Raw genomic sequence first — 21,137 nt, 5'->3', positions numbered from 1 at the left:
CTGTCACCATTCTCTATGCCTCTCTTGATACATCCCATGACTTTGTTAGCCTTGGCAGCAGCTGTCTGGCACTGGTCACTAAGGCCCCTTTCACACTACAGGTATCATCCTGTAAAAAATCTCCATTATTACTCCTGGCAAAAAGGCCCTGAAAACGGCCGTCAAAAAATCTGATTCATGTCAATGGGATTTTTTGAACATCCTTTTGCATCAGGCATGTCCGTTTTTACAATGTCATGCACAAAAGACGGTGCATGCACCAATTTTTGATCCGGCAAAAAAAATTGTGAAAAACCGGATGTTAAAATTTTACATTGAAGTCTATGGGAATCGGATGATCAAAAAAACCATCAGTTATCATCGGTTATTGTCAGGTTTTTTAACACCGTTTTATGTACTGAGCATGCTCAGTACAGCTTTACAAAAAAAAGGGTTAAAAACCTGAGTTAAAAAAACGGATATAACTGGTAATAACAGATGAACAACATCTGTTTTTTTAAGAAAAAACCCATTAAAAAACGGATGACGGTCATCAGTTATCATCCGTTATTACCAGTTATTGCATCCATTTTTTTTTCATCCATTATTGTAAAATATCGGCAGTAAAAAAGCAGCATGATACCTGTAGTGTGAAAGGGGCCTAAAGTTGGTTTTACTGTCCACCAGTACCCTGGATGTTTTTCACTGGCAGTTTTACCTAATGTTTTACTATTTAGTACATAGTCATACATCCTAATAGGAAATACTTGAAATTTGAAAAACACTTGAAAAAAAAAAAAATAATAATAATAATTAAAAAGTCATTTTGGGGCTTTCATTTCTATGCAATGCACTTTTTGGTAAAAATGACATGTTAACTAAAATCTCTATCGGGGAGATTTATCAAAACCTGTGCAGAGGAAAAAATGTCCAGTTGCCCATAGCAACCAATCAGATCGCTCCTTTCATTTTTCACAGGCCTTCCTAAAAATGAAAGAAGTGATCTGATTGGTTGCTATGGGCAACTGGGCAAGTTTTCCTCTGCACAGGTTTTGATAAATCTCCCCTATATGATTACAATGATACCCAATTATCTAGGTTTTGTTTTATTTTACTACTCTTAAAAAATGATAACTTTTTGTACGAAAATGAGTATAAAATTGTCCTTTTCTGACCTCTATAACTCTTTTACTTTTCCGTAAACAGGGATGTATGAGGGCAATTTTTTTGCTCTATGATCTGTAGTTTTTAGAGGTACCCTTTATGTTTTGATGGGACTTTTTGATCTCTTTTTATGGTATATGATGTGACAAAAATATGCAGTTCTGGACTTTTTTTTACCTTTACGCCTTTGACTGTTTAATTAATGTTATATTTTGATAGTTTGGACATTTATTCATGAGCTGATACACATATGTTTATGTTTTAATTGTATTATTAGTTTTTTCAATTATCCATGCTTTATGTATGTAGAAATGGTTTATGGGATATGTTCACACTACGGAATTGGTGTGAGTGGGCCTTCCGCTGACCCATTCACACTGTGGAACTTCAGTGGCTTAGAGGGGTCTAAACATTTGGGATTGGAGTTATTTCTGATCCTGGCCACTGGTGACAGGTGCCAGTATTTGCCATGTATGGATCAGGCTCCGCACAGAATAATAGTAACCCATGGGTCATTAAAGGGGTTATCCACCATAAGGTGATTTTAGTACGTACCTGTCAGACAGTAATGGACATGCTTAGGAACGATCTGCGCTTGTCTTGGGGCTAAATGGCTAGATTACCATAACACTGTTGCTAGCTTTTTGTGAACTTATATTTCCTGTTTGACTTTTCTTTTTTTGACTACAAATCCCACAATTCCATTTTCCTCCCTCCCACACATCAGGCACCCCACCCATTGAAACATAAATGAGCTGCATCCATTCAAAGACCTGTGGTTTTCAATCAGGGTGCTTACAGCTGTTGCATTAGTTGCAGATTGATCCCTCCACCCATTGAAGCAGACAGGCTCCCTGTCATCAGCTGACTAGTGATGTCAGGTCTCGGCCGCATTGCAAGCTGGGAAAAATCTGAGACAACAGTCATTTTGTCTGCTGTTAAAAATAAATAGTGGGGTAAAAATCACAAAAGAATTGTGATAAAACCGTCACACACAGGTACAGACACTATATGATGAACTACACTAACTTTACAGCCCCTGAAGCATAGTCAAATAAAAAAAAAATCCTGGAATACCCCTTTAAAGGGGTACTCCGATGGAAAACTATTTTTTTTTTTAAATCAATTGGTGCCAGAAAGTTAAACAGATTTAAAAATATTTATTTATTTAAAAATCTTAATCCTTCAAGAAGAATAGAACTTCCTCTGTAGTATACAGCAGCTGGTAAGTACTGGAAGACTTAAGGACCCGGGCTTTTTCCGTTTTTTCATTTTCAATTTTTCCTCCTTAACTTAAAAAAATCATAACTCTTAAAAATTTTCACCTAAAATTCTATATGATGGCTTATTTTTTGCGTCACTAATTCTACTTTGTAATGACATCAGTCATTTTACCCAAAAATCTACGGTGAAACGGGAAAAAAAATCAATGTGCGACAAAATTGATGAAAAAACACTATTTTGTAAATTTTGGGGGCTTCCGTTTTTACGCAGTACATTTTTCAGCAAAAATTATACCTTATCTTTATTCTGTAGGTCCATACGGTTAAAATGATACCCTACTTATATAGGTTTGATTTTGTATCACTTCAGAAAAAAATCATGAATACATGCAGGGAAATTTATACGTTTAAAATGGTCATCTTCTGACCCCTATAACTTTTTTATTTTTCTGTGTTGAGGGCGCTATGAGGACTCATTTTTTGCGTCGTCATCTGAAGTTTTTAGCAGTACCCTTTTTGTTCTGATCAGACTTTTTGATCACTTTTTATTCACTTTTTTGTGGTATAAAAAGTGATCAAAAATGCGCTATTTTGGACTTTGGAATTTTTTTGCGCGTACGCCATTGAACGAGCGGTTTAAAAAGCAGTATATTTTTATAATTCGGACATTTCCGCACGCGGCGATACCACATATGTTTATTTTTATTATTATTTACATAATGTTTTTTTTATTCTTGGAAATGCCGGTTGATTCAAACTTTTATTAGGGGAAGGGATAATTGAAAGGGTTAATGATTTTTTTTACACTTTTCTTATGCCATATTATAGCCCCCAGGGGGGGCTATAACATTGCATTAACTGATCTTTACACTGATTGATCCATCTCCATAGGAATGGATCAATCAGTGTTTTCGGCGATTGAATGCTCAAGCCTGGATCTCAGGCTTGAAGCATTCATTCGGCGATCGGACAGCAGGAGAAGGTAAGAGACCTTCCTCCTGTAGTAAAGCTGTTCGGGATGCCACGATTATACTGCGGCGATCCCGAACAGCTCCCTGAGCTAGCTGGGCACTTTTACTTTCGTTTTTAGCCGCGCAGCTCAGCTTGGAGCGCGCGGCTAAAGGGTTAATAGCGCGCGGCACAGCGATCAGTGCCGCGCGCTATTAGAGGCGGGTCCCGGCTTAACTATGACGCTGGGCCTGCCGCGATAAGATGCGGGGTCACCGTGTGACCCCGCGTTATATAGCAGGACCAGGACCCAGGACGTACCCATACGTCCTGGGTCCTTAAGAGGTTAAATAGAAGTCATTTACAAATCTGTTAAACTTTCTGGCACCAGTTGATTTAAAAAAAATTGTTTTCCACTGGAGTACCCCTTTATGGAGCATTCTTAACCCTTCCCTCACAAAGGTCTCCCTGGCAGCCAATCACAGTAGGAGAACCCTTCCATCACTCTCACTGTGAAGATGTATGTTTAACAGAGTTTATGTCTGCAAAAGTGAGAAATATGACGGTAATCCTGGTCATCTGTCTGGCAGGAGTATTCGTGCTCTGATTCTTATTGAACAGCCAATCCCCAGGAGTTATGCGCTATTGAGAAGAATGCTCCCGCTTCCATTATAAGAAGGTAAAACAGCAAGAAATGTGTTTATTGATCGGAACAATTATGATATCAATATAAAAATGTAGCTGGTGAAATAAAGACAAGAGGGAGCTCAGTGGGCACGCTGGGTACACACTGGTGTCTCCACAACCAGACGGGGATTTTTGATATATGATACAATGTTAATTTCTGAGCTATTACGGTAGCATAATAGGCAATAAATTCAGGTTTTATGGTTTTACGGCAGCTGAGCTGTAGCCTCACACCGCTGGTTTATCCAAGTGTTCCTTTGATTGAGACAAAGGTAAAATATGAATAAAAACTACCTACATAGCAGAGTGCTTAGTGATCGCAGAAACACTGCTGCCACCTGGTGTTCATTGCATTACTGCGCATTTCCTTGGCGATGCACAAAGGTTTAGATTTGCAGGTCGCTGTGCACATTTGATGCATTTGCCAAAATAGTTTTAGCTTATCTACTAATCCAGAGTAGAGAGTTCAGCATATTGCAGTTACGATGCCTTGCAAAAGTATTCTACGTTTTCTACATTTTGTCATGATATAACATCAGATTTAAAGGGGTACTCCCCCTCCTCCCCAGACATCTTCTCCCCAATCCAAAGGATAGAGGATAAGATGTCTTATCACAGGGGTCCCGCCAGGGGTTTGTGATGTGACGGTCACGCCCCCTTGTTCCGTCACGCCAGGCTCCCTAAATGCAAGTCTATGGGAGGGGGCGTGGCGGCTGCCATGCCCCCTCCCAATAGACTTGGATTTAGGGAGCGTGGCGTGATGTCATGAGGGGGCGTTACAGTGACATCACAAGCCCCTGGCGACACAATCAGCGTCCTATACGAACGTAAGGTGCTGCACAGAGATCGGGGGGGGGGGGGTCCCCAGCGGCGGGGGCCCCACGATCAGACATATTATCCCCTATCCTTTGGATAACGGATAAGATGTCTAGGGGTGGAGTACCCTTTTAACTTTATTTCATAGCAATTTTATGTATTGGGCCAACACAAAATAGTCAATCATTTGGAGGGGGGGGGGGGGGGGGGAATATTGCATGGATTAAAAAATGATATACAAATAATAATCTGAAAAGTGTTGAGTGCTAATGTATTCACCCCTTTTACTGTGAAACCTGTAACATTTGCATTTGGCCAGGCTGTGCATGCTACTCTCTGGTCAGTGAGGAGTTACAGGCACTGGACCAATCAACTGCTTAGAGGGGTGTCACGATCACACCCTATCGGTCCAGCCGAGACGCTAGAGAGAGTGTGATGGTGCAAGGGTTAAAGCTGCCAGACCTCTGGGTATCCACTACTAGTCCCAGCAAGTCACCAAATTAACCCTTAGATAAACGTGTTTCCACCAGAGCTGCCTTCAGAAAGGTGAGCTCACATATTTAGAGATCAAAGACCAGAGCTGATTAATTCAACATTTAATCTGAAAAAAGGTATTACAGTGCTGACTATATAAAAATACAGAAACAAATGACATACAGGTACAAAAATATATAAAAGAGTTTAGCAAGGCAAGTTCAGAAAACAAAAATGAAGTTCTTACAGCATGATGATATAGCAGTCCATGAGTGAGTTCCAGCTGTTCGTAGGATGGCCTTGTCAGCTTGTTGCACAGCATTGAACACCCTGAGTCTAGCATTGTTAAATATTATATATCTGCCTTTTTGGAGGGAGACTCCATTCCCCCTCCCCTTTGATCCCACCAGGTGGCATCTCTGTTCCTGGCCCTCTTATCTGGTTGATTATATGATGAGACCAGAGTGTCCCTTACATCCTGCTGCTTCAAAAGATCCTCTGACATCAAAGGAGATACAAACAAACAGCCAGACCCCCAATAAAATGCAATACACAAAAGCACACCGTCCGAATGACCTCTCACCCATGTCCTGGACAATCCATCACACACAGTCATAACTTATGATACACATATATGATTTTAATAATCAGGCCTTGGGCCTGACAAGGGGTATTTATTTTCCTCCTCTTGATTTGCAGATCAGACCTGGCTTGTATACTGACCTTTCCTCTGTTTTGCTTGTGTTTTGTACTTCACCTCAGTATAGGTCTGACCCATTGTTTTTTTGTGTGTGTTAGTACTGCTGCTCAGCCACCCTCAGTCTGTTGAATGGGATTCTGCTGTTCCATTCACACAGCAGAATTTCCGCTGAAGTGAATGGGAAATACATTTTTGTAGAATTTACTGCAGAATTCTTATACAGAATTCAGTGAAGAAATTATGCCTTGTGAACATAGCCCAAAAGTATTCTAGGACCAGGAGAATGATTGATAAAACCTTAACACATAAACCTTCACCCAATTACCATTGAAAAAGCCACTTAAAGGGGGGGGGGGGGGGGGAGAATGTGTGTTACGCCGAGCGCTCCGGGTCCCCGCTCCTCCCCGGAGCGCTCGCAGCGTCCTCTCGTTCGCGGCGCCCCGGTCAGACCTGCTGACCGGGTGCGCTGCAATATCTCTCCCAGTCGGGATGCGATTCGCGATGCGGGAGGCGCCCGCTCGCGATGCGCATCCCGGCTCCCGTACCTGACCCGTTCCCCGTCTGTCTTGTCCCGGCGCGCACGGCCCCGCTCCTTAGGGCGCGCGCGCGCCGGGTCTCTGCAATTTAAAGGGCCACTGCGCCACTGATTGGCGCAGCAGGCTTAATCAGTATGTTCACCTGTGCACTCCCTACTTATACCTCACTTCCCCTGCACTCCCTCGCCGGATCTTGTTGCCATTGTACCAGTGAAAGCGTTTCCTTGTGTGTTCCTAGCCTGTGTTCCAGACCTCCTGCCGTTGCCCCTGACTACGATCCTTGCTGCCTGCCCTGACCTTCTGCTACGTCCGACCTTGCTCTTGTCTACTCCCTTGTACCGCGCTTATCTTCAGCAGTCAGAGAGGTTGAGCCGTTGCTGGTGGATACGACCTGGTTGCTACCGCCGCTGCAAGACCATCCCGCTTTGTGGCGGGCTCTGGTGAATACCAGTAGCAACTTAGAACCGGTCCACCAACACGGTCCACGCCAATCCCTCTCTGGCACAGAGGATCCACCTCCAGCCAGCCGAATCGTGACAGTAGATCCGGCCATGGATCCCGCTGAAGTCCCACTGCCAGTTGTCGACGACCTCACCACGGTGGTCGCCCAGCAGTCGCAACAGATAGCGCAACAAGGCCACCAGCTGTCTCAACTGACCGTGATGCTACAGCAGCTATTACCACAGCTTCAGCAACAATCTCCTCCGCCAGCTCCTGCACCTCCTCCGCAGCGAGTGGCCGCTTCCGGCCTACGATTATCCTTGCCGGATAAATTTGATGGGGACTCTGAGTTTTGCCGTGGCTTTCTTTCGCAGTGTTCCCTGCACTTGGAGATGATGTCGGACCAGTTTCCTACTGAAAGGTCTAAGTTGGCTTTCGTAGTCAGCCTTCTGTCTGGGAAAGCTCTGTCATGGGCCACACCGCTCTGGGACCGCAATGACCCTGTCACTGCCTCTGTACACTCCTTCTTCACGGAGATTCGAAGTGTCTTTGAGGAACCTGCCCGAGCCTCTTCTGCTGAGACTGCCCTGCTGAACCTGGTCCAGGGTAATTCTTCTGTTGGCGAGTACGCCATCCAATTCCGTACTCTTGCCTCCGAATTATCCTGGAATAATGAGTCCCTCTGCGCGACCTTTAAAAAAAGGCCTATCCAGCAACATTAAAGATGTGCTGGCCGCACGAGAAATTCCTGCTAACCTGCATGAACTTATTCATCTTGCCACCCGCATTGACATGCGTTTTTCCGAAAGGCGTCAAGTGGTCCGCCAGGATATGTACTTTGTTCGCACGAGGCGGTTTCTCTCCCCGGCTCCTCTCTCCTCTGGTCCTCTGCAATCCGTTCCTGTGCCTTCCGCCGTGGAGGCTATGCAGGTTGACCGGTCTCGCTTGACACCTCAAGAGAGGACACGACGCCGCATGGAGAATCTTTGCCTGTACTGTGCCGGTACCGAACACTTCTTGAAGGATTGTCCTATCCGCCCTGCCCGCCTGGAAAGACGTACGCTGACTCAGCACAAAGGTGAGACAGTTCTTGATGTGAACTCTGCTTCTCCACGCCTTACTGTGCCTGTGCGGATATCTTCTTCTACCTTCTCCTTCTCTGCTATGGCTTTCTTGGATTCCGGATCTGCAGGAAATTTTATTTTGGCCTCTCTCATCAACAGGTTCAACATCCCGGTGACCAGTCTCGCCAGACCCCTCTACATCAATTCTGTTAACAATGAAAGATTGGACTGTACCGTGCGTTACCGCACGGAACCTCTCCTAATGTGCATCGGACCCCATCACGAAAAAATTGAATTTTTGGTCCTCTCCAACTGCACTTCAGAAATTCTTCTTGGATTACCGTGGCTTCAACGCCATTCCCCAACCCTTGATTGGTCCACAGGAGAAATCAAGAACTGGGGTACTTCTTGTCACAGGGACTGTCTTAAACCGGTTCCCAGTACTCCCTGTCATGACCCTCTGGTTCCCCCGGTATCCGGTCTTCCTAAGGCTTATATGGACTATGCTGATGTTTTTTGCAAAAAGCAAGCAGAGACTTTACCTCCTCACAGGCCTTATGACTGTCCTATTGACCTCCTCCCGGGTACTACTCCACCCAGGGGCAGAATCTATCCTCTGTCTGCTCCAGAGACTCTAGCCATGTCGGAGTACATCCAGGAGAATTTAAAAAAGGGGTTTATCCGCAAGTCCTCCTCTCCTGCCGGAGCTGGATTTTTTTTTGTGTCCAAAAAAGATGGCTCCCTACGCCCTTGCATTGATTACCGCGGACTTAATAAAATCACGGTAAAAAAACGCTGCCTCTTATCTCGGAACTCTTTGATCGCCTACAAGGCGCCCACATCTTTACCAAACTGGACTTAAGAGGTGCTTATAATCTCATCCGCATCAGGGAGGGGGACAAATGGAAGACTGCATTTAACACTAGAGATGGACACTTTGAGTATCTGGTCATGCCCTTTGGCCTGTGCAACGCTCCTGCCGTCTTCCAAGACTTTGTTAATGACATTTTTCGTGATCTCCTATATTCCTGTGTTGTGGTTTATCTGGACGATATTCTGATTTTTTCTGCCAACTTAGAAGAACACCGCCAGCATGTCCGCATGGTTCTTCAGAGACTTCGGGACAATCAACTTTATGCCAAAATGGAGAAATGTCTCTTTGAATGTCAATCTCTTCCTTTCCTAGGATACTTGGTCTCTGGCCAGGGACTACAAATGGACCCAGATAAACTTTCTGCCGTCTTAGATTGGCCACGCCCCTCCGGACTCCGTGCTATCCAACGTTTTTTGGGGTTCGCCAAATATTACAGACAATTCATTCCACACTTCTCCACTATTGTGGCCCCTATCGTGGCTTTAACCAAGAAAAATGCCAATCCCAAGTCCTGGTCTCCCCAAGCGGAAGACGCATTTATACATCTCAAGTCTGCCTTTTCTTATGCTCCCGTGCTCTCCAGACCTAACCCATCTAAACCCTTTCTATTGGAGGTAGATGCCTCCTCTGTGGGAGCTGGACCTGTACTTCTACAAAAAACATTCTTCCGGGCATGCTGTTACTTGTGGGTTTTTTTCTAGGACCTTCTCTCCGGCGGAGAGAAACTACTCCATTGGTGATCGAGAACTACTGGCCATTAAATTGGCGCTTGAGGAATGGAGGCACCTGCTGGAGGGATCAAAATTTCCAGTTATCATATACACTGATCACAAGAATCTCTCCTATCTCCAGTCTGCCCAACGACTAAACCCTCGCCAGGCTAGGTGGTCGTTGTTCTTTGCCCCTTTTAACTTTGAAATCCATTTTCACCCTGCTGACAAGAACATTAGGGCCGATGCCCTCTCTCATTCTTCTGATGCCTCTGAAGTAGAGGTTTCTCCGCAACACATCATTCCTCCGGACTGTCTGATCTCCACTTCTCCAGCTTCCATCAGGCAAACTCCTCCAGGGAAGACCTTCGTTTCTCCACGCCAGCGTCTCAGGATTCTCAAATGGGGACACTCCTCCCACCTCGCAGGCCATGCGGGCATCAAAAAATCCTTGCAACTCATCTCTCGATTTTATTGGTGGCCGACTCTGGAGACTGATGTTGTTGATTTTGTGCGGGCCTGTACTATCTGTGCCCGGGATAAGACTCCTCGCCAGAAGCCTGCTGGTCTCCTGCATCCTCTGCCTGTTCCTGAACAGCCTTGGTCACAGATTGGTATGGACTTTATTAAGGACTTGCCCTCATCCCGTGGCAACACAGTTGTTTGGGTGGTCGTTGATCGATTTTCCAAGATGGCACATTTTATTCCTCTTCCTGGTCGTCCTTCAGCGCCTCAGTTGGCAAAGCAATTTTTTGTACACATTTTTCGCCTTCACGGTTTGCCCACGCATATCGTCTCGGATAGAGGCGTCCAATTCGTGTCTAAATTCTGGAGGGCCCTCTGTAAACAGCTCAAGATCAAATTAAACTTCTCTTCTTCTTATCATCCCCAATCCAATGGGCAAGTAGAAAGAATTAATCAGGTCCTGGGTGACTATTTACGGCATTTTGTTTCCTCCCGCCAGGATGACTGGGCAGATCTTCTACCATGGGCCGAATTCTCATACAACTTCAGAGTCTCCGAATCTTCTGCTAAATCACCATTTTTCGTTGTGTACGGCCGTCACCCTCTTCCTCCCCTCCCTACTCCCTTGCCCTCTGGTTTGCCCGCTGTGGATGAAGTGACTCGTGATCTTTCCACCATATGGAAAGAAACCCAAAATTCTCTTTTACAGGCTTCATCCCGGATTAAAAGGTTTGCCGATAAGAAAAGAAGAACTCCCCCCATTTTTGCTCCCGGAGACAAGGTATGGCTCTCCGCTAAATATGTCCGCTTTCGTGTCCCCAGTTACAAACTGGGACCACGCTATCTTGGTCCTTTCAAAATCTTGTGCCAGATTAACCCTGTCTCTTACAAACTCCTTCTTCCTCCTTCTCTCCGTATTCCCAATGCCTTCCATGTCTCTCTCCTTAAACCACTCATCATTAACCGCTTCTCTCCCAAAGTTGTTTCTCCCACTCCTGTTTCCGGTTCATCTGACGTCTTCTCTGTGAAGGAGATTCTGGCCTCCAAGACTGTCAGAGGTAAAAGATTTTTTTTGGTGGATTGGGAAAACTGTGGCCCAGAGGAGAGATCCTGGGAACCTGAGGACAACATCCTAGACAAAAGTCTTGTCCTCAGGTTCTCAGGCTCCAAAAAGAGGGGGAGACCCAAGGGGGGGGGGGGGTACTGTTACGCCGAGCGCTCCGGGTCCCCGCTCCTCCCCGGAGCGCTCGCAGCGTCCTCTCGTTCGCGGCGCCCCGGTCAGACCTGCTGACCGGGTGCGCTGCAATATCTCTCCCAGTCGGGATGCGATTCGCGATGCGGGAGGCGCCCGCTCGCGATGCGCATCCCGGCTCCCGTACCTGACCCGTTCCCCGTCTGTCTTGTCCCGGCGCGTGCGGCCCCGCTCCTTAGGGCACGCGCGCGCCGGGTCTCTGCAATTTAAAGGGCCACTGCGCCACTGATTGGCGCAGCAGGCTTAATCAGTATGTTCACCTGTGCACTCCCTACTTATACCTCACTTCCCCTGCACTCCCTCGCCGGATCTTGTTGCCATTGTGCCAGTGAAAGCGTTTCCTTGTGTGTTCCTAGCCTGTGTTCCAGACCTCCTGCCGTTGCCCCTGACTACGATCCTTGCTGCCTGCCCTGACCTTCTGCTACGTTCGACCTTGCTCTTGTCTACTCCCTTGTACCGCGCTTATCTTCAGCAGTCAGAGAGGTTGAGCCGTTGCTGGTGGATACGACCTGGTTGCTACCGCCGCTGCAAGACCATCCCGCTTTGCGGCGGGCTCTGGTGAATACCAGTAGCAACTTAGCCAATCCCTCTCTGGCACAGAGGATCCACCTCCAGCCAGCCGAATCGTGACAATGTGTCATCCCAAAAAAGTTTAGCTGATAGCTATTAAAGTGTATAGCCACCTCTAGTGCTCTTATGCTCCTGTGAGGCAGGTGTAATACATATTAAACTGGAGTTTAGTCAGCTTTTGCATCAGTATATGTAGCCAAAACAAGGAGTTGACCCAGAATACTGACCTTTAAAAGAGAAGAAACTCCTATTTCTTTCGGTGCACTCGGGTGGGACACTTCTCGCAGCTGAATCAGCCCCCCCCATCCCCCAGCTCCGATGCTGCGTCAAGATTCATGACAATATTCAGGTCAGCCTACAATTCCTCTGTTTTACTTAAGGGGAAAAATGCCGTATTTACTGTATTTTATGTTCAGATAAAGTAGGTTAGCAGGAATTTTGGATATGTAAGCAGAAATGTGGAAGAGATGCGAGACTTGCATACATTTCATTCAGTTATAGTAATAATCTGTAAATCTCTCTCTTACGCAATCAGGGCTTAAGAAGTTCTGCAGCAACAGTCTTATCCCAATACAAGAGTTGTGGAGCTGCAGTAAGGATAAGGGGAAGTTTATCAATGTGGTAAGCTTGTGGGGGTATAGGGTACATGGGGTGTAGCTGTGCAGTGATGAAAGGGTGCTTTGTTAACCCTTAACACTCGTGACGCCAGGGTGAGGGCTCCTCTGCATATGCTTGTCCTATCGCCACCTGTTTCAAGAGCGATAGGGAGGAATAATAAATGAATGTCCACAACCGGAGGTTTTAGAAAACTGTCGGAACTTTTACTGCAGGATTTATGCAGAATTAAACAGGAACAGTCTCTGTACAATAAGAGTTTATTAGGATCCTGACAGTTGGTTGGGACCTTGTGAGTTTTAAGCTCAGGAGATTTATATGCGCTGTTCCGCTGGATTTAGGGGATTGAGTTTAGGTCCAGTAGTCACACACACTTTAGCGGGGAGTTGTATTGTAACTCACAATTTGGTAAGTTGCGGTATTATCAGGCTTCGGCCTGGTCTTGTCTTTGAAAGTTGCATGGATCTCCTCTCTGCTAGTCCGGAACCCAAGAGAGCGAGGATTGGCTGGCAGCTCCCTTATATGGGCAGGGGCTGGCCTTGAGCTCATTGGTCCATACCATCTGTCATTCACTTTACACAAGGAATTATGGTCTAAACATGTGACCACCCATGTGACCTAGGAAAGTCCTTTAACATACTCTAAGAGAATTAACATTAGTCACATGACCTAAGGTCCTGCAACACTATATACACAATTAAATATACAATTAAATATACATACAAAAATCACAAAATTAAAGAAGGAAAAGGTGACTAGGGGCTATCCCGCCAGGAGGACCCTACTGGAAAGAAGTAACTCTGGCTTTGGGGACCACCATACAAGGTACGGTATACTATACGGTGCCAGGACACCACATCAAAACTTGTGCAGAGGAAAAGTTGACCAGTTGCCCATAGCAACCAATCAGATCGCTTCTTTCATTTTTTTTAAAAGGCCTCTGAAAAATGAAAGAAGCGATCTGATTGGTTGCTATGGGCAACTGGTCAATTTTTCCCTCAGCACAGGTTTTGATAAATCTCCCCCAAGGCTCATACATCCATATTATGCCACCAATAGACTGCTTGCTGGAGTGCTGCAGCGGCTCTGGTTTGACTAATGGGGATACTGCAATTGATACTCCCCTATTTTCTGCACAGGCACCTGGTTATGAATAGTCTTGTGGGCAGTAACATGGCAACACTGACGGCTTCGGGCACCGGAGACTTGGAATTGGTGATCATTGGTGTCTGCAGGGTTTACACTGCAGCGGGTGCTTGATGGATGACAGCGGAGACGAGCGCAGCAGCCGTAGCCTCCAATATGGCTGCGCCCAGGGAACTTCCGGTTTTGGTCCGGTCGGCAAACATTTCCCCAGTGCAACATAGGGCGGCTTTTTGGTTCCCCCTTGCTGTATTGAAGAGGCGTCACTGCTGGGGACTGTTGGGGTGGAGCTGCGACTACTCGCTCGTGCAGGAAACACGGGACCAAGTTAACTCTTTCAAGTACAGACTCTATACAGTTCACAATGGCAGATAACAGTCTTTTCTTCACCTCCCCCTCTATTTCACAAGCGCCTCGGGTTTTCACTGGCAAAGTCATTTACACTTTCTGGTGCAAACGTTATTCGCATTGGCGAGCGATTTTCTGACAATACTGGACACAGTTCAGACCGGGGGGGGCTTTAGGCATAAGGCGCACACCCGTATCCTGTTCGTAGGATGCCAAAAGTTATGGTGAGGGTGTGATGAGGGCAGATGGAATTACCCTAGGGGCAGATGGCATTAACCCCTTGTGTTCATGACACCATGGCGTGGTTTATCCTCTATCTCACCGAAAGGAGTACCGCTGGATTCTGGGCTAGGCACAAGGGCAAATAATGACTCCAATGCCAAGTTACAGAACAACGGCAGCTTTTCTGAGTCAGACAGGTGAAACAGTCTATACAGCTTGGCTAGGCCCACAGAGGTGACCAGTGACTTCAGAGACCTTAACACATTTTACATACAATACACAGCATAACACAGGCATAGAAGTACAGGAGTAAGGGGAACAGTTGCAAGGGGTACATGGGACACTGTATGGAGGCTGCCAGACAGGACAGCAAGGGTACAGGGGTGCAACTCCTGTACTGGGCTACCACATAACCATTTGGCTCTATGGAATACTTTTTTTCACTGTCAGGATGGACGATTTATAATGGAGTATTGCGTTTTTAGAGATTGGTTTTCTAAATGTGGAAGTGATTAATGAATCTTGTATCACTTGAATCTCAACATCTAAGAATTCCAATCTCTGGTCCCCAAAAACAGAAGTAAACTTCATATTTGCATCATTTATAGCATTCAAGTATGAGACAAACTCCTTAAACTGAGATTTGGTTCCGTCCTACACCATAAAATATCGTCCACAAATCTTATATACACCTTGATGTTGCGTGCGTGAGGGGAAAACATAGTTTATCTCGAAAATCGCCAGAAAAATATAAGTGTATGAGCACGAGATAGGCGTCGTATAGTAGTTTCGAATCATTGTCCGAACCACTGTTCATCATACTGGAAACAATTATTCGAGAGGGTGAACCCTACTGACTCACCCACAAATTCAATAAAATCTCAACTTTTATTGGAACACTCCAAGAATTATTTAAGAGCCTCCCCACCTGCATCCTGTGGGCTCTCTACATGGATAAAAAGATGTGTAATGGGGGAAAAGATTTGCATCAACTTGCTACATCCTATGCCACCTGTGGAGTGGAATATACATTTACATTTTATTTTTTTGCACAAAAATAATATTTAAGCAGATGATAAATGCAGTGAGTCTATTTGCCCACACTAAGCCACCACCCTCCTCCTTTAAGTGCAAAAAGGACAAAGTGAGCGCAACCTGCAAAAAATTGTGCAAAGATAATCATTAATAAGGCGCATGACCTTTCAAGCTGGAAAACCACTCAAAACGCATACACAAAAATAATTGAACAAACGCAATGAAAAATGTCCCCATTCGTGTACATGTAGCCTTCTAGTTCTAAGGCTGTATTCACACTGTTTACCCAGTCTGTTGGTGGTATATGTCAGCATCCTATCAAAATGGTGCCCATGCTGCTCCAAAAATTGTATTTAACTGATACATGAAGAGACGGACAAGCTAGAGGTACTATGACACACACATCTGGTGGGGTTGTCTGGTACTACAGCCCTTCTGGAAGAAGGTCATTGGGGGGTATTTATAAAAAGTGGAGGAGTAGGTGAACGTCTTTTTACTCCATTAATTCATGTAGTGAAAACTGTGTACCTGCACCTAATTTACCACATGGTGCAGAGCATGTGATAAATCTGGCGATGATCACATTTCTTACATCAGTACTCCACTTTGAATGGTGTTTTCTCTGCGACTTTTTTGAGCGACTCTTTAACCTTTTCGAGACGTCTGCATCCCTGATCTTTAAGGTCTCAGGGTGTACCTGTACGCCCTGGTCTAGTTTAAGGGGTTTAAACCGTTCTTACCGGCAGAGAACAGGTTAAACCCAGTAGGTCCCGGTTGCTATGGGCAGCCAGGACCCACGGCTTATGCGGGGCATGGCTGATCGGGCCGATGCCCGGCATTAACCCTTTAGACCCTGCGATCAAAGTTGAAAAGGTCAAAGCAAAGGAAAAAGAATCCTGGCAGCTCAGTGGAGCTGATCGGAACTATCACAACAAAATCGCTATGTCCCGATCAGCTTGCCGGACGATGGGAGGGTCCTCACCTGCCTCTCCGTTATCCAATCGGCGATCTACTGCTCCATGCCTGCGCAGCAGGCTAGAGCAGCAGATTGCTGGTTACACTGATCAATGCTATGCAATGGCATAGCATTGAACAATGTGTCACGATTCGGCTTACAGGTTGTGGATCCACTGTGTCAGCGAGGGATTGGCGTGGACTGTGCTGGTGGACCGGTTCTAAGTGGCTACTGGTGTTCACCAGAGCCCGCCGCAAAGCGGGATGGTCTTGCTGCGGCAGTAGCAACCAGGTCGTATCCACTAGCAACGGCTCAACCTCGCTGACTGCTGAGAAGGCGTGGGACAGAAGGACTAGGCAGAGGCAAGGTCAGACGTAGCAGAAGGTCGGGGCAGGCGGCAAGGTTCGTAGTCAATATGGATAGCAGGAGATCAGGTAACACAGGCTTGGACAACACTAAACGCTTTCACTGGCACAAGGCAACAAGATCCGGCAAGGGAGTGCAGGGGAAGTGAGGTGATATAGCCAGGGAGCAGGTGGAAGCTAATCAGGCTAATTGGGCCAGGCACCAATCATTGGTGCACTGGCCCTTTAAGTCTCAGAGAGCTGGCGCGCGTGCGCCCTAGAGAGCGGAGCCGCGCGCGCCAGCACATGACAGCCGTTGACCGGGACGGGTAAGTGACTTGGGATGCGATTCGCGAGCGGGCGCGTCCCGCTATGCGAATCGCATCCCCGCCGGCAATGTCAGTGCAGCGCTCCCGGTCAGACCGGGGCGCTGCAGGGAGAGAGACGCCGTGAGCGCTCCGGGGAGGAGCAGGGACCCGGAGCGCTCGGCGTAACAGTACCCCCCCCCCCTTAGGTCTCCCCCTTTTTTTGTCCGGCAACTGCTTTACCTGGGACGAGGACACCGGGAGTGAATGTAGGGTTTCCTCAAAGGCAGGCAGTACGGCAGGAGTGGGAATGGGGAGGGAGGGCAGAGGGTGAAGCTTGGCACGGGGCAGGGTGTCACCAGGACTGGGGCCATGAGGAGGCAAGGCACAGTCCTGATAAGCCTTGGGGGGACCAGGTGTAGGAGGAGGCACTGAGGCTTGCCTGACGGGACTGGGAGGGGGGGAGAGGCATTTCTTGTGGCAAGCAGAGTCCCAGTTCTTGATTTCCCCGGTGGTCCAGTCAAGGGTGGGAGAATGAAGCTGGAGCCATGGCAGACCGAGGAGGACCTCAGAGGTGCAGTTGGGAAGGACGAAAAATTCAATCATTTCGTGATGGGGTCCAATGCACATTAAGAGGGGTTTTGTGCGGTAACGCACGGTGCAATACAATCTAACTCCGTTGACCGCGGAAATGTAGAGCGGCTTGACGAGACGGGTCACCGGGATGCAGAATTTATTCACCAAAGAATCCAGAATAAAATTCCCAGAGGCACCAGAGTCCAAGCAGGCCACAGCTGAGAGGGAGGAGTTGGCAGAAGGAGAAATCCGCACGGGCACCGTGAGACGTGGAGAAGCAGACTTCGAACCAAGAGACGCCACACCCACGTGAGCTGGGTGCGTGCGTGCGTTTCCTAGACGTGGAGGACGAATAGGGCAATCCACCAAGAAATGTTCGGTACTGGCACAGTACAGACAAAGATTTTCTTCCCTACGGCGATTCCTCTCTTCCTGGGTCAGGTGAGACCGATGCACTTGCATGGCCTCCTCGGCGGGAGGCCCAGGCGTAGATTGCAAAGGATACTGTGGGAGAGGTGCCCAGAGATCTAAGTCTTTTTCCTGGCGGAGCTCCTGGTGTCTCTCAGAAAAACGCATGTCAATGCGGGTGGCCAAATGGATAAGTTCTTGCAGGTTGGCAGGAATCTCTCGTGCGGCCAGCACATCCTTGATGTTACTGGATAGGCCTTTTTTAAAGGTCGCGCAGAGAGCCTCGTTATTCCAAGATAATTCGGAAGCGAGAGTACGAAATTGGATGGCGTACTCGCCTACTGAAGAATTACCCTGGACCAGGTTCAGCAGGGCAGTCTCGGCAGAAGAAGCTCGGGCTGGTTCCTCGAAGACACTACGGACTTCAGCGAAGAAGGACTGGACTGTGGCTGTGGCAGGATCATTGCGGTCCCAGAGCGGTGTGGCCCAAGACAAGGCCTTTCCTGAAAGAAGGCTCACTACGAACGCCACCTTAGACCGTTCTGTAGGAAACAAGTCCGACAACATCTCCATATGCAGGGAACATTGAGACAAAAATCCACGGCAGAGTCTAGAGTCCCCATCAAATTTGTCCGGCAGGGACAAGCGGAAGTTAGGAGCGGCCACTCGCTGCGGAGGAGGTGCAGGAGCTGGCGGAGGAGATGGTTGCTGCTGTAGCAGAGGCAGAAGTTGCTGTAACGTGGCGGTCAACTGCGACAGCTGCTGTCCTTGTTGGGCAATCTGCTGCGATTGCTGAGCGACCACCGTGGTAAGGTCAGCGAGACTTGGCAGCGGCACCTCAGCGGGATCCATGGCCAGATCTACTGTCACGATTCGGCTTACAGGTTGTGGATCCACTGTGTCAGCGAGGGATTGGCGTGGACCGTGCTGGTGGACCGGTTCTAAGTGGCTACTGGTGTTCACCAGAGCCCACCGCAAAGCGGGATGGTCTTGCTGCGGCAGTAGCAACCAGGTCGTATCCACTAGCAACGGCTCAACCTCGCTGACTGCTGAGAAGGCGTGGGACAGAAGGACTAGGCAGAGGCAAGGTCAGACGTAGCAGAAGGTCGGGGCAGGCGGCAAGGTTCGTAGTCAATATGGATAGCAGGAGATCAGGTAACACAGGCTTGGACAACACTAAACGCTTTCACTGGCACAAGGCAACAAGATCCGGCAAGGGAGTGCAGGGGAAGTGAGGTGATATAGCCAGGGAGCAGGTGGAAGCTAATCAGGCTAATTGGGCCAGGCACCAATCATTGGTGCACTGGCCCTTTAAGTCTCAGAGAGCTGGCGCGCGCGCGCCCTAGAGAGCGGAGCCGCGCGCGCCAGCACATGACAGCCGGGGACCGGGACGGGTAAGTGACTTGGGATGCGATTCGCGAGCGGGCGCGTCCCGCTATGCGAATCGCATCCCCGCCGGCAATGTCAGTGCAGCGCTCCCGGTCAGCGGGTCTGACCGTGGCGCTGGAGGGAGAGAGACGCCGTGAGCGCTCCGGGGAGGAGCAGGGACCCGGAGTGCTCGGCATAACACAATGTATGCAATCAGAAGATTGCATGCTTTAGCCCCAGTTGGGGGCTAAAAAAAAAGTGTAAAAAGAAAAAAATTATAAAAGTTCATTAACCCCTTCTCTATAAAAAAAATGTAATCACCTCCCTTTTCCAATTTTTTAAATAAAATAATGTAATAAAGAATAAAAATAATCATGTGGTACTGCTGTATGCGCAAATGTCTGACCTATTAAAATATTAGGTAAGCTAAACCACACGGTCGATGTCATACACGTAAAAAAATACCAAAGTCCAAAATTGTGCGTTTTTGGTCACTTCATTTTGGTCACTTCATTTTTGGTCACTTTGGTCACTTTTGGTGCATTTTTGGTCACTTTATATTAATAAAAAGTGATCAAAAAGTCCCATCAAAACAAAAATTATACCGATAAAAACTACAGATGACGGCGCAAAAAATTATAGCCCCGTACGCGGAAAAATAAAAAAGTTATAGGTTCATAAGATGCCAATTTTAAACATACTAATTTTGGTGCATGTAGTTTATAATTTTTTTCAGTGTTAAAATTATAATAAAACCTATATAAATTGGGTATCCTTGTAACCGTATGAACCTACAGAATAAAGAGAAGGTGTCATTTTTACGAAAAGTGCACTGCGTAGAGACGAGAGCCCCCAAAAGTTACAAAATGGAATTTCTTTTCTTATTTCACCCCACAAATATTTTTTTTGTTTTTGTTTTGCCACAGGTTATATTATAAAATAAGTGATGTCATTACAAATTACAATTGGTGATGCAAAAAGCAGGCCCTTATATGGTGTTGTAGGTGCAAAATTGAAAGCGTTATGATTTTTAGAAGGGAAGGAGGAAAAAACGAAAATGCAAAAACGAAAATTTGATGAGTCCTTAAGGTGAAAACAGGCTGAGTCCATAAGGGTTAACCTGTGCGACAATAATGCGACTTTTTAAAAATGCTGTCCACACTTAGTATGTAAGCTCTTTTTCATTTGGTGGTGATTAGTGCCCTTTTGGGTGAGTTGCGCCAAAGTATGTTTCATAAATCCCTAACCACTGCATAAAATCAACCCAAAACATGTCTCCCACAGCAACAATCCAAAACACAGGTAAATGAAAAGTCACAAAATACGCACTGCGCCAAAATGTTGCCACAAACTTACCAAAGAAAACCAGGGTAAAATGCTTCATAGATGCCCCCCATTGATCTCATCGTCAAGATCATCGGGATGGATTTACAGAAGGATCCAGCTGCTGTGCTTCTATTGATGGTTCCTGGCCCCCTCAAAGTCCTTACGAAAGGCCTCCTGCTCTTTCTCTTGGTAGGAGCCATGTCCATCATTCGGAGGCTAATGAAGTCCCCTCTGAGATCGTCTACTTGCAGGAAATGGTTACAGATACCCAGAATATGTCTAACCCATTCCACCAAATCTGGAATCCCTGGATGAAGTTTGCTTCTTTATCCAATTCTACCAACCTACCGTATATACTCGAGTATAAGCCGACCCGAATATAAGCCGAGGCCCCTAATTTCACCCCCAAAAACCCAGGAAAAGTTATTGACTCGACTATAAGCCTAGGGTGGAAAATACATCATCCCCCCCTGTCATCATCCAGACCCCTGTCATTAACACCCCCGTCATCATCACCCTGTCATCATCCCCCCTTCATCATCATCGCCTGTCATCATCTCCCCCTTCATCATTACCCTGTCATCATCCC

The 21,137-nt window shown here is 46.9% G+C and overlaps 1 long non-coding RNA gene across 1 annotated transcript in view; it reads left to right on the top strand.

Moving 5' to 3' along the window:
• Positions 1-21,137, top strand: part of LOC130358069 (uncharacterized) — a 58,110-nt gene that overhangs the window by 15,292 nt on the left and 21,681 nt on the right. The window contains exon 2 of the long non-coding RNA XR_008889399.1: positions 3,905-3,993. This is a non-coding gene — a long non-coding RNA (uncharacterized LOC130358069). The remainder of the gene's footprint in view (positions 1-3,904; positions 3,994-21,137) is intronic.

Source organism: Hyla sarda, chromosome 2 (assembly GCF_029499605.1).
Source record: "Hyla sarda isolate aHylSar1 chromosome 2, aHylSar1.hap1, whole genome shotgun sequence".
NCBI classification, from domain to species: Eukaryota; Metazoa; Chordata; class Amphibia; order Anura; family Hylidae; genus Hyla; species Hyla sarda.
Note: the sequence above shows the minus strand (reverse complement) of the source record. Positions and strands in the feature narration are given on the sequence as shown.